This window comes from Emydura macquarii, unplaced genomic scaffold, assembly GCF_026122565.2.
Source record: "Emydura macquarii macquarii isolate MOO-44397 ecotype Brisbane River unplaced genomic scaffold, CSIRO-AGI_Emac_v2 contig_2897, whole genome shotgun sequence".
NCBI classification, from domain to species: Eukaryota; Metazoa; Chordata; order Testudines; family Chelidae; genus Emydura; species Emydura macquarii.
The window spans coordinates 31,113,373-31,128,066 of NW_027133034.1; the positions used below are offsets into that span (position 1 = coordinate 31,113,373).

Sequence of the window (14,694 nt, forward strand, 5' to 3'; positions counted from 1 at the left end):
TTCAGGTGAGCCAGAGAGAGAGAATAAAACATTGCTGCATTGGCAGGAAAATATTGGTTAACAAGTCTGTAAGAAACAAAAGATTCTTTTTCCTCCCCAAAATGTAATCAGGGAGAATAAGATGGCCCAAGAAAAATAAGACTGCCCCTTTTAAAAGGAGTGTACTTTCATTACCTTACAATCTTGGATGCTACAAGATATTGACCGATCATTGGAATTTGTAAATTGCTTTTGAAGTAGTAGGAAGTACTGATCAATCTCTAGCCCTGATCCTACAAATACTTTTGTGCTTAACTTCAAACATGTGACTAGTCCCATGGAAATCAGTGGGATTACTTGTGTACTTAACACTAAGTAAGTGTATAAGTATTTGCAGGATCAGGGTCTAGCTTAGTGAGGGCTTTTGGATGCTGGTAATGCACCAGGATGGGTCTAAGAGGACTGGCCAAGAGCAAGTAAAGTTGGGGGCTATTATATTTTGTTTACTATTTTTGACCTTGTGGGTCAATATCTTAGATGTGGTTATTCCTGATAACATAGCATGGAAGTTATTCTTCTAGTAGAAACGACATTTCATCTGATAGCACTAAATTAAAAACATTTCTAGAGAGTTAGTATACAGAGAACATGTCAAAATAGTAGATCTTCTGACTGAAGTCCTATGTTCACAGCACTAAATTCGGCATATGACAGATCACTTGATAATCCTAAACTTTGGTGATTCAAATAAAATGGAACCCAGAACAGAACCACTCTTGTTTTGATTTTTCAAAATAAAATCCCAGCCAACAGGGTTTTGCTCATACATAACTCGGATTACGTGGCTTCTTCTAAAAAAGACTGCAGTAGTGTAAGCTTTTCCACAGTGCCTTCTTGTCACAGGACGGCTGGCCCTTGTGATTAAAAATAGGTTAAAAAACCACTGTCCCAGGGCAGTTAAGGGGAGGGGTGCACCTGGAGTACAAAGGGTGAGAGGGAGTTCAGTGAGGGCAGAGCTAGAAAAGGGAAGTGTGGATTTAGGGAAAGAGGGTCTCCTGCCATGGTTCCTGAAGAAGGTCATTGGGACTGGGGAAAATGACCCAGCTGAGACAGTACCTCAGAGAGGAGTGTCTGTGTCCAACTTAAGGCTGGGTGGAAGACTTTTTTTCTGGGTTTTTTTTTGAACTTTGTAAATAAAGACACCACACCCCAAGAGGGCTGTGACTGAATGAGAGAGAGAGAGACTGTGTGGGGTTTGCATAAAGATCCCTGAAGAAGGGGAAAATGGTTGAGGCACTGCAAAGGCATCCATGGCCATGAAGAGGTGCTTGGGTTGCAGCCACTGCATTACAACTGGTGTAGTTGGTAGGATTCTGTTGATTGCCTGCCACCAAGTAGGGAAAAGGAAGGCTTAGGAGGCAGAGGATGTTCATGTACTGGCTTGAGCAACAATGGGGGATACAGGGAGTTCTGCAGGAGAAGGAGCAGCAAATGCAGTGGGCCCAGCAGTTTTGGCAGAAAGATCACCGATGTCAGAAGGTGAGGAAGGATCTACTGTGTTTTAAATGTGGGAAGCATGGATATAAAAGAGTGGGGTATTCCAGCTGGCAGTGGGAGTGCTCGGAATGGGCTTGGGGAAGAGACATTCGTAGGGTGGTCTGGATGTGGAAGGGCTGCCAAAAAGCCTACATGTCAAGAGCAGGGCCACTTTAGGAGGATCTGCCCCTTTAAGAACAGTGAAAATGAAGAAAACCAACAGGCCAAACTGAGAGGGTCCCTCAAGTGGCATGCAAGACATGTCCTACTAGGACAGAGCTGGAGAAGAACCCTTTCTAAGAGGTGTTTTGGATGTGGGAGGGAAGGTCATGTGCTAAAGATTTGTCCTAATGAGGTCCAGGGTCTTGGTAAAGAGGAAAAGGAAGCAAGAGATCCAGCAGACTGAAAATTAAAGGAAAGAACCATTAGTTGCATGCTATAGGAAGTGCCTGACACAAGAGAAATAAGTAAGGTGTGTAAGTAGCCCGTACTGCTGGTAGTCCCTTAGTAGCTTGTACTGCTGGTGAGCAGAGTGATTTAGGGTGTGTGAGAAAAGGATATTAAGCCAGAAAGAAGCAGCCTTGGGAATATGTGACCATGGAAACCCTGAAAGAAGGGCAGGGTGAGACCAGTGTTTGTGAGGAAAGCACAGACACTGATGCTCTGGCTTTGGCAGCATGACAAGTCCCCCTACAGCTGACACGTCCATTAACGCAGAGTTGACAGGAGATGTCATTACTGGTTTGCTCTTCTTGAAGGAGCGCTACCAAAGGGAACGTGCTGCTCTGAGGGAAGAGAAACAACAGGCTCTACAAGAAAGGTCTGAACTAGCTGTGGCGAAACAGGGCTTAGAGTGGCAAGTGGATATACGAGTGGATGAGAGGGATGGGCTTCAATTTCAGAGATGAAGGCTGCTCAGGGGAAGGAGTAGTTTCTCTCTCTGCCTTTGGTCAGATTAAGAGACAGCTGGAGAAGAGATCTGAGAAACAGGCCACTAAAGAGCAGTGGGGAAAAAAATGAAACATGGACTACAGAGCCTATCTCTGATTCCCTAAGCCTCTGAGGGGGGAGGTATGTCACAGGATGGCTGGCCTCTGTGATTAAAAATAGATCCAGCTCTCCTGTGAGAGGACACATACCCCCAGTTGAGCCAATTAAGGGGGTGGGGTTGCATCTTGGCTATAAAAGGGCAGAGGGAATTCAGTGGGGGCAGAGCTAGAGGGGGAAAACTGCAGCTGCATGGGGGAGGATCTCCTGCAGTGGTCCTTCAAGAAGGGTGTGGGGCTGGGTAAAAAGACCCAGCTAAAACAGTAATTCAGGGAGGAGGGGCTGTGGCCAGTTTAAGCTGGGGTGGAAGGTTTGTTTGTGTGTGTTCTGCAACTTTGTAAATAAAGAAATCAGACCTCAAGAGGGCTGTGGTTGAATGAAAGAGGAAGTGTGGGGGTTGTTTAATGAGCCCAGAAGAAGGGGAAAACAGGGATAGGGCACTGCAATGGCACCCGTGGCTACTGGGGAGGCGTGGGTGGTAGCTAATTCATTACACTTGCCAAGGCACTTAGTTCCTGGCATGTAAGGACCAACAGTTTAGGTGAGTGGAAGGTAGGGTTTCCTTTATCCGTTTAATCCTTGCTCTTTCTGATGACACTGCCAACAACTAGTGTCACTTGTGACAGCGCTTCTTTTAGGTGCACAGCTGTCCACTAGAAAATGGATTGAAACTTCCAACTCTTTTCACACTGGCCACTGAACATCCATATCAGATTGTAATGACTTCACATAGAACATCTTAGTGAAAGGCTGAGTTAACTAGAGATGACAGTACTCCTTATCACATAATTGGTATTCTTTACCATCCACAGAAAGTAGTAGCTCATATTATTGGAAGACACTAGTAAGTTATTCTAGGACATTTTGATTTTTTTGATGAGGATATTTCAGGGGATGATTTTACTATTTGCCTGACTTAGCAGTTTTAAAGTGCCCATATATAAAGAGATACCATAGGCTATTTGACAGAGATTGATGGGTTGTCTTCAGTGATGAGAAGTTTAGGCCAAGATTTTCGAAAAGGGTGCCTAGGATTAGGTTCTTATTTTTTAAAAACCTTGCCCCCAAGGCGTAAAATTGTATTTCATATAGTCCATTTCCCTGTGAGCGAGAATGCGGATCAGAAATATCCATAATATAAATAATAATAATGTGGTGATGTTTTGTTTAACTCATTCTGAATATAGTGATTTTTTTAATCAACATCAGCATGATTTGCTAAATGATTGGGGTGGGGGTCATGTTCCACTAACAAACAAATTGCCTTTAATTTTCCAGATATATGTTAAAGGGGAAAAAAAACTAGTCAAAATCAAATTGTTAGGGTAACTTGAGTGCTTAGTTACTTCAGTTGGTGGAGATATAAACTTTTAAACCACCTGAAATATTTAAGATAGCAGAAGTACTTAAGCTGTTTTATGATGGCATAAGTGTTTAAATTGCCTGAAATTCTCCGTAGGATATGATTTTAAGGCACACTAAGTCTTTTGATGGTATAATCACTTAAACGACCTCAAATCCTTCAGATGACAAACTTTTAAATCATCCTAACATTATTTAGGGTGACATAAGAACTTAAGCTGCTCTGCAGATGTATAGAAATGCTTAAATCACTACTGGGATACCCTGACAAGTATGTACTTTTGAAATAGCGTCAATTCATTGTGGCTGGTGACACAATGAAAAGGGAACTCTCAGGACCCAGTCCTGTCAATGTGCCATGTGTAAAGGCAGTGGAAGTTCTGGGGCAGATGGCAAACATGGACCTTTATTAGGTGCACACTTCACTATACACTTAAAGCAATCTCACTGAGACACTCCCTAGGCTACCCAGAGTTGTGAGGTACTTCACTACTACCTGCCCTTAGTGTGAAGCAGTCTTCTCCAGGCTTGCTGTGGCTCAACTGTCTGAAATGCCCAGTCTCTGGCAACACAAGCACTATCTTCAAAGGTCTCATTGTCTCTGGAGGGGTAGCATTATTAGGCACACACTGCCGTCTGAGTCTTTGTAGTCTTTCCTGTAGTGTCCAGCTCCTTATCCACTAAACATTCACACGATTACCAAACTTGCTGTGCCCAAAAGAACAGTACACACCAGCTTATAAGATTCAATTCAGGACCGCCACTTTGCTTAACACCAGAGCATTTTGATGTATTTATAGTGAAAATAAGAGTAAGTTTATTGTCAAAGAACAGACATTCTCATAATAGTGAGTAAGGATATTGGAAACAAACGGTTACATAGAAAACAATATCATAACAAACATTCTAGAGACTAAACTTAACTATTAAGTTACTCTCTTGTCTAAAGAATTTATCTCTCTCAAAGTCCGCTCCAGTGTTTTCAACCAAGCCTGGCTGAAACCCATTTTTCATGAAGCAAAATCTCTGTCCTTTTAATTCCTCAGCAAAGGATACCTGGGAGTCTCCTTTGTCCCCTCCATCCCAATATACTCAAGCAAAGCTTTGATGTGCACTTCAAAACGTGTCTCTCTGCTCCCTGCTGTTTTTCTCTTCCTGCTAGTTCCTTTCTCAAGTCCTCACAATTCTGCATGTGTGTTCAGTTCAGATGGGTGATAGGAGATCCATTGTGAACAAGACAATACCCAAGTAACATGGAAACAGATAGATGGATGAACATCTCTTGTCTGGCACAGAACTCTTTTTTCATCTTTGCTGATGTCTAGTCCCTAGACACAGATTTTAAGAATATATTTTCAGGAAATATACATAGGTCCCTACACAGTATCTGCACATACACTTCACAATGATATTGATGACCAGGCTTTTATTCAAGACCTCATATGACACTCTTTTGAGCTAGATGGTAAATAGCAGAGTCAGGAAATTCCCTGTGCATTCCCATTGTGCCTCTGGCTGGTTTGCACTCAGAGGTTCCTAGGTCACACTCACATGCATACACAGTGCATCTCTGTCTTTGAACACTCTCCCAATTCCTAAGGCTACGTCTACACTACAAAGTTAAGTTGACTTAAGTTATGTTGATGATCATCCATCACTGTAATTAAACTGCCTTTGCAAGTCCACACAATGCTCCTTGTGAAGGAGGAGTGCGTCCACAGTTAGTGCTCTTGCATTGACAGAGAAAGCAGTGCTCCATGGGTAGCTATCCCACTGTGCAATTTGCAACCATCTGCTGCTGTGAGTTCTGGATAGGTTTCGCAGTGCCTCGCTGGGGCAGGCTCACCGTCCCATGATGCAGTTTTCTCCATTCCATCATTCTTTGGGCTTCTGATTGCATTTTGCACTGCTTTTCAACAACCCCTGTAAACTTTGTACCTGACATCTCTGTCTGAAAGCACGGATCCTGCATTGCTCTCCAGCCTAGTGATGAAGCATTATGAACATAATGCGACTGATCCTGCATTATTTCATGAACTGCAAATCTGATAATGACACCATGGTGTCTGCCCTGCTGTGTGCCATAGAAAGAAACAATTCAAGATTGCTGTTGGCATTCATGAAGCAGCTGCACATGGTGGACTGTTGGTACTGGGCTTGGGAAACAAGCACTGAGTGGTGAGATTGCATCGTTATGCAGGCTTGGGATGATGAACAGTGACTGCAGAACTTTCAGCTGTGTGGAACTTGCCCCTGCCCCTAACAGTGGAGAAGTGAGCGGCAATTGCTGTGTGGAAGCCGGCAACTCCAGACTGCTACTGATCAGTCATGAATCAGTTTGGAATTGGGAAGTCCACCGTGGGGACTGTAATGATGCAAGTGTGCAGGCTTGTTAATCACCTCCTGTTGTGACAGACTGTGACTCTGGACAATGTGTGAAAAATAGTGATGGCTTTGCAGCAATGGGATTCCCTAACTGCACAGGGGGAGGGGACATAGATAGCATGCATATCCCCATTTTTGCTGAAGACCACCTGGTGACAGAGTACACCAATAGAAAGGGATACTTTTCTATGGTATTTAAATCTCTGCTAGATCATCTGGGTTGATTCACCAGCATCAAGGCAGGGTGATCAGGGAAGGTGCATGATGCACACATCTTCAGGAACACTGGCGTGAACAGAAATCTGCAAGCAAGGACTTTTTTTTCAGTTCAGAAGATTCCAACTGGGGATTGAAATGCCAATAGTGATCCGTGGTGATCCAGTCTCCCTTTGCTCCCATGGCTCATGAAACCTTACACTTGACTGCGGCAAGGAGCAGCTCAACAACAGGCTCAGCAGGTGCCTGATGACTGTTGAATGTGTCTTTGGCCAATTAAAGGGTCGCTGGCACTGCCTTTTTGGCAGGTTAGACCTCAGTGAGGAAAATATTCCCATGGTCATAGCAATCTGCTGTGCTCTGCCTAACATTTGTGAAGGTAAGGGGGAATTTCCTCAGGGGTGGAACATTGTGGGGGATCAGCTAATGGCTGAAACTTGTAATGATTTCAGTGTGTGTGTTAAGTTTACAATGCAAATGCACTGATTGCCACTGTGTATGAATTTCAGCAGCAGCCGCCATGTGAAGGAAACAAACATTCATTTTCTTTTTATAAGTATATTTTTTATTCAACAGCTATGCAAACATGTATTTTCTTGACATGACAATGAAGAACATGTTTTGAAATGAGGCTCTCACAGCTGGGTGTATGTTCAGCTGTCATTGTTAAACATGCCTCTCGGGGTGGAGTGCACGGCATATTGCGAAGGCCCAGGAATGTGCGAGGAATGTGTGTGGGGAGTGTTGGAAGGGCATGGAAGGCAGTTGTGTATGGGGTGGCGAGCAAGGATGTGTTCTGTCTGCAGCACAATCAGGGACTTCAGCATGTCTGTCTGGTCCCCCATCAGCTGTATAATCCATTCCTGCCCCTGTTTCCTCATTTCCTCAGTTTCTCATTGATAACCTACCTTCATGCTCTGTTCTCGCAATCAGCAGCATCATACAACTGCAGCGCCTTCTCCAGTTTTGTCTCCTTATCAGATGGAGCCACTGAGCCATTGTGTACCCTCAGCAGGAGGAGACCCTCAAGGGCACATCTGCAGAAGCTAAACAAACAATAGACAGAGGCACTGTTGTGAGTGCACGCACAGTCTTGATTCATAAAAGTTTGATACACCACTTTCTCACATTCCCTTGGCAGGCACACAGCATCGTGAATTCGTCTGGGAGGGGGGGAAGGGGGCGGGGCAGGGCGGGGCGGAAGGAGAATGGCCAAGATGGGACAAAGGGTGGAGGGTTTCAGAGGGGTATCACTACAAGCGCCTAGGGACACTATTCTGAATACTGTCATCGTTTTTCACATGTGGGGGGTGATAGCAGCTGATATCTTGCTCTTGAAGGTAATCAAAGATACATGGGTGCAGTTCCTGTACGGATGTAGCTACAGACAGGGGCTGTATGCTGCTTACCTGTGTGCTGTTTTGGTGCCTGCAGAAGTAATTGCCGATTGGTGTGGCAGTTTCTTAAGTGGGGGGGAGAAACAAGGCAGCTCTCCCAAGGAATCTGGACACAGCACATGGCCACAGCAAGAGCTCTTGAAGGCATTATATGTCAAGTAGGCATAAGGTTTCCAGAAAAAGAGAGGGACCACAGATGCTGTGCTACCCCTTCATGGGGTATTCATGGGGTGCTGAATATGCCACTCATCTCTCCTCTAGCTAGTATGGCGAACCGACTGGCATTACAGCCCTTTCCTGATCCTTCCTGAGCACCAGCAGTGCAGTTATTCTTAAGAATTCTTCAGCTTAGGGGGATGCAAGGAATGTCATTGTGCTCTGCTCCAGCAATAGTGTGCAAGGAAGGGAGGAGACTCCTTGATACACAATCTCCTCCCCCACTGCTTTCCAATGCAAGGCTGGTCATAAGTGATTTGTAAGTGTGATTCAAGCAGCTATAGTCACAATACTGTACACATTCTTTGCTGAAGCCCTTAGTCCCAGTCTTTGAAGGTGATTCTTTCTAGAGCAAATAAATTGATGGTCAGTACCCTAGTCTGCTCTGTCTGACTGTTGGTCCACTCCTGCCTCATAAGATTGTCTGTGCCAAATGAGGTCAGCTTGCAATACTGAAGAAATAAATGAGGGATCAGATTTTTCCTCTTTAAATAGGAAGGACTGTTCAATGGCAAGAGCATTAGCTGTGGACCTGGAAAATCTGGGTTCAAGTCCTTGCTCCGTCATATATTTCCTGTGTGACCTTATGCAGGTGCCTCAGTTTCCCGTCTATAAAATGGGGACAGTTGTACTTTCCTATCTCACAAGGGCATTGTGAAGATAAATATATTAAAGAATGTGAGAGGCTTAGATATTGTGGTGGTGGTGGGGGGTCATATAAGTACCTAAGTTTGATTTTGGTGTTTTTTGGCCAGATGCTATACATGACAAATGCTAATTAGATTAGTATTTGGTAGTGGATCTGATGGTGGGTGTAATTTAGAAACCAGTAGATACAGAGCACTCAGATTAGGACTGCATGCTCCCTCATTTTTAACCAAGTTCATCTGTTATGTTTGCTTGTGTTGAAGGATTCGGGGTTTCATCTTCTGTCCAAATGCAAGTGAATTTTGAGTAAGCAACACTTTCACTAATGATTATTGCCACACTACAGTAGGAGTTATGGAGACAAACTAAAACTATCAGCTTGATTCATTCTAGTAACTAATACTTCCAGCAGCTCCAAGTTGGTCCATATGTTTGGATGTGATTTTAGTGTCGTCAGAGGAGCTTGGAAAATTTCTTAGCTTGTACACCCCATCTTCAAACTTATTTAGAGCTGGATCCTGTGTTGGTAGTTTGTAACTGACATCATTAGTAGGAGGAACGGACCCTTAGAGTGTAAGCTCTTAGAGCAGGAAGTGGGTCTTCTGCTGTGTCTTGTATTTAGCCAGAATACAAGCTGATTGGCTAACTACATAATAACGAATAGTGGTATTTAAGCTGCATGAAGAACACACTTCATCCCTCTCATGGAGACACTCTGGGCTTCACTGTGACTTAAGCAGTGGTCCCGAGATCCATTGTGACTCAGCAATGTAACAGGCTGCACCAGCAGCAAAGTACAACATGCCCTCACTTGTACTCAGTGTGATTGTAACTGCATCGGTACCAGGATATTAGAGACACAAGGTGGGTGAGGTAATATTTTTTATTGGGCCAACTTCTATTGATGAGAGAGACAATCTTGTCTCTCTCATCAACAAAATTTGGTCCAATAAAAGATATGACCTCACACATTTTGGGTCTGTAATATGCCCTCAGGTTAGCTCATCTGCACTAGCTAGTGATTAGGGAGGTGACTTAAGCCAAAGGCAGAGTAAATAGGAAAATAGTTTGTAAATGGAGTCGCAGTCTAACCCTTTATTTTTCCCATCCTTAGTCTATTATGTACAAGTCTCTCATACATTTTTCCATTTTCTTCAATCATCCCTCTTCCAGATCATTGTAGGTGTTCATATGAGCACCTTTCACAGCCATAGATTCATCACCTTAGCTTTTATGCTGATGCAATAAAAGAGCATGCAAAGCTATTAATAAGTTGTCACTGGCTAATCTTGAGTCCACTGATGTTTGCATCAGCAGCACCAGGTTTTTGCAGCAAGGCACTAGTGAATTTGTGCTTAGATAACGGCGATGCTCATACATCATTCAGATAGTAGTTTGGCCCAGTTGTATGATTAGAAAAAAGAAAGTTAAAGAAAAATATAGAACAATTTTGTAACATTGGGAATCCAGGAAGCGGGCTTTTATTTTAAACAATGAGTGACAAAGTAAAAAAACCAATCGGAGAATTTAAAAATATGCCACTCACCTTTTCACTCGTTGAGTAATATAAACCACCATTCAGTAGTAGGCAGAGACCTAGCTTCAGTGTGTTGTACCATATACAAATCCTCTGCAAAAAATCTCCTTTGAATATTTTGAGTGAAACTAAAAATTGAGGGCCGAGCCGAATACAAATGCATGGAAGATATAATAATGGGGTGGAGGGGAGGGAGATGAAAGAGCATAGCAGCTAGTGGGACTGTCCTAGCAGTTCAGCTGAGGAGAGTTCCATAAAACAGAGCATGGAAGGGCAATAGTGAAGTCTAGCTCAGAGGGATGCACAGTGAGAGGGAGAGATACATTAACACTGGTGGTGCCTGAACATCGGTGAACAAACCTTGATGCGAAGGAAGTGATGTGGGAAAGCATCTCACTGTTTACTTGCTCTGCAAGCATCTGAAACCCAAACTCCAGTGGTGACTGCCGTGCCCTTTGATGACCTGACATGCCAGGGTGTTCCTCGGAACTGTTCGCTTGGGCCTGCTACAGCAAACTGCAGTTAAGAAAAATAATGAGGGAGACAGGAGCTTAGCAGGCGAATATACCTGCTTCAGTTAAAAGATATCACATGTAGTAGTTACTCTGCTGATCCTTATTACAAGGCTAAGAACTGGTGTACCTGGACTAACAGTCACCTAATTGAGCTTCAGTCAGCATAAATAGTGTCTTTGCAGCAGCTGCAATAGTTCTGAAAGTGACACTAAAAATCCTTAAAAAGTGTGGCGTGTGGTAACAGTTTGCAGTGACAGCATTACCGAGTAATGAGGTGCTAGCTAATGCCTTTCACTGCCATGAAAGTGAAATACATTTATGAAAGGGGTCATATTTGCCAGGAGAACAGTAAGTATGTCAATGCAATTAAACCCCTGTACTCTCAACGGTGTGAGGGTCTTTCTCTAGTCAAGCGGGAAGAAAGGAGACAGGGAGGGATAGAATCACATGAGCAGGGGCTTGTGGAGGTGTGTGAGATAAGCTATTGGCTCCCTGCAAACCAAGTATATACATGTCCTGACCAGAGGGTGGAGTACTTTCTTTCTCCTGGCAGGTAGATACTTGTTCCATATAAGTCTAGTTCCCTGATAAACTGGAGTTGGAAGTGGACTTAAGGAAGGCATCTCCTAAAGAAGATGTGGAATGGGGTTGGGGCTCCAAATATTTGGTACACATGGATACAACCCACCTCAGTGCTCGTACAAGAGGAGGGTGGTGGAGCTGCAGCAGCTGGCTGGGAGTAGTTTGGATGACAGGGGGTTTGCCAGCAGCCCTCCTCAAACAGTTGGACACAAGCGAGGAGGGAAAGATCTGCACTGTGTGAGTTATTGCCATATAGCTCCCAGATGAGTTAAATTAATAAAGTTGCAGCTTAATTAAACCACATCCCTCACATCTTGTCATTCTTCCTGTACGTCTGGGACAATACAACACAAAGTATGTCAGCATGCATATGTTCAGACCCCAGACTCCGCCTCAGAACTGCCTGAACTCTATGTTTTAAGCTCATGATTAAAATGTACATTTTTTTTTGCTAAATGCAGCAAAAGGGTGTTCAAAATTTCAGGCAAGACAGAACACTCACTGGACCGATATGATCCAGAATGAAATCTCCTGTTTTGTAATGGGTCTTTTCTGTTTAAAAAACACTCAAAATTTCACAATGATGTGAGTTTAAACATTATATATGTTATACATTATACATTTGGTTACAAAATGTTCTTCCCATTCATCACTGCAAGGAAGCAGCAGCATCTGCCAACCATGGCATATTAAAGTCGCTATAAACAAGCATATTAATCTTATTGTTTTCATACATCTATTGAGTCAGAGCAGTGAAGGATAGTATTAGAGTAGAGCAGTTCTCCATCTCTGGGGCATATTTCGTTGAGGAGGTGCTGCCTTTCCTTTGGGGAGAAAGACTCCCCTTTTAGTGTAAGCAGGAGTAAAAGAAATAGGAGAAGGAGCAAGTGAGAAAGAAAAGTAGAAGGGCCTGCATGAGGGAGGAAAAGAGGACTATTTCAGGAAAGATGTGGACAAATTGGAGAAAGTCCAGAGAAGAGCAACAGAAATAATTAAAGGTCTAGAAAGCATGACCTATGAGGCAAGACTAAAAGAACTGGGTTTGTTTAGCCTGGAGAAGAGAAGACTGAGAGGGAACATGATAACAGCTTTCAAGTACATAAAAAGTTGTTACAAGAAGGAGGGAGAAAAATTGTTCTTCTTAACCTCTGAGGACAGGACAAGAAGCAATGGGCTTAAATTGCAGCAAGGGAGGTTTAGGTTGGACATTAGGAAAAACTTCCTAACTGTCAGGGTGGTTAATCACTGGAATAAATTGCCTAAAGAGGTTGTGGAATCTCCATCACTGGAGATTTTTAAGAGCAGGTTAGACAAACACCTGTCAGGGATGGTCTAGATATTACTTAGTCCTGGGGACTGGACTAGATGACTTCTTGAGGTCTCTTCCAGCCGTATGATTCTATGATTTGACTTTCATGTAAGATTGTGTCAGTTACTGTTGTGGTTTGGTGTGAATTGGATTATTTCTTTGGCTAATAAACTGATTCTTATTCCTTGTCTGCCTCATATGAAAGCCCAGTATTCCTTTCCCTCCCTCATGGAGCCTTTTGCATTCTAGTACTTATTTTTTGTGCATCTCTAAGTGGCCACAATGACATTGCCATTGCTATTTTAAAATTACTTACTGCTTCTGTTTTGTTTTAATATTCTTTTCCAGAAATCTTTCGGTCTAATTCTGATCACACTAGCTTTTACGCTAGGATTGCGCCATTGATTTCATTGGATTTACAGTGGTGGGAGATTGGAATGAGGACCTTTTGTTTTTGGGCATGGCCAGAACATACTATTTGTACTGTATGTCTCCAGCATTTGTTACAGTCTCACCCTAATTAGTATGCACTTTCTGAAGTCCAGTATAATCTCTGCAGGAGTTTGAAGTGTGTTAATTTTAGATTTGCACATCTTGCTGTTTTATAAACTTCTCCTCCACATGTTGTACCATTCACATTCACAGTATGTTGCTGTTGTGTCATTTTTCAGGTTTCTTTTAACTTTTGTGGTATTTTGGGTTTTGCATTTAATAACCAGTTATGCACAGAGGAGGATTGATGTGGTTTATGTTTTATGAATTTCAGTGAATTATTAAGGATGAATTCATCTGGGTGTGGATGAGCTCTGCCTAATAAAATGTATGTGTGTGTGTGTGTTCATTTTAGGATTCTTTACAGACAGTGATATAATTATAAATACTGGGAAAAATTCATTACAGCTCCACTGACTTGAATTTGGCTCCTGGTTCTCTGGCTGCATTTTCTAACTTTCTTTTAATGTGGAGGTCTTAGAATGAAATGCATTCTTTTTGTGGATCTAGGCCTATATTTATCCCATGGATTCCATATTACTTTTTAAAAAAAGTATTAGTTTCTTTTCTTTTTTGCTTACTATGCATGGGAGTTCTATAAACAAAGCTGGTGCAGCATGGGAGGGCTTGTGACAGATCCCACCAGTACTTCCTGTAAAATGTGCATTAGTTTAAAATCTGACACTGTTTAGTGATCTGCAGTGTTTTCAGAAGCCAGATTTTCACATGTGCTTTGTGTACTTAAGAAGCATGGAAGAGACCAAGTGGCTAATCTCAGTATTCTGGAAGTAAAGGAGACTATCATTTTCAAGGTACTGTAGAAACCAATAAGAATTCAGTAGTTTACATTTTAATATTCAAATCCTGCCCTGTCTCCTGAAGCCACAGAGGACCCAACATGTAACAGAACTCAAATTTTTCTGCTATGTAGGATAGAGAAGCAGGGACAGGAGTAGATGAGCATCTCCTTACATCCATGGACCTGAGCTCCATAGGGACTGCCTACACTGTGCAACAGGTGAGCTGGTTGGGAGGTGACTACAACTACCATTATACAGTCCTGTAGGGGAGATCATTGTGCCAGCCCCGCAGCAACACTCAGCTAATTGGACTTGGTATAGAAGTTATAAACCATAGCCCCAAGTTTTCTTGCCTAAGTTTAACTTCTATGGAGAGATCCCCATGTGATTAATGGTATTAGATGAAAAAATGTTATAAATAAAGCAAAACCTGTAAACTCCGCTCTTTTTTCTGTTTCAACACAATGTAGGAAGTTTACTTTGCATGCAGTGCACTTGATGAAATATTGCCACAAATCAAATCACTGCAGTCTATTGAAGAGCTCTTTGAAAAAGTCATTAAACACAGCCCAAACCACTCTGTAATTTGCACATGGTTACTAGATTATCCCCTACATGGCAGTGAACTTGCAAAACATTTGATTATAGAAGGATGTAGGAACTCTTGAAATAT

The 14,694-nt window shown here is 42.7% G+C and overlaps 1 long non-coding RNA gene across 1 annotated transcript in view; it reads left to right on the forward strand.

Annotated features, from left to right (window-relative positions):
* The window catches only part of LOC137166821 (uncharacterized), a 249,300-nt gene that overhangs the window by 112,987 nt on the left and 121,619 nt on the right, over positions 1-14,694 (forward strand). The window contains exon 3 of the long non-coding RNA XR_010923833.1: positions 14,153-14,239. This is a non-coding gene — a long non-coding RNA (uncharacterized lncRNA). The remainder of the gene's footprint in view (positions 1-14,152; positions 14,240-14,694) is intronic.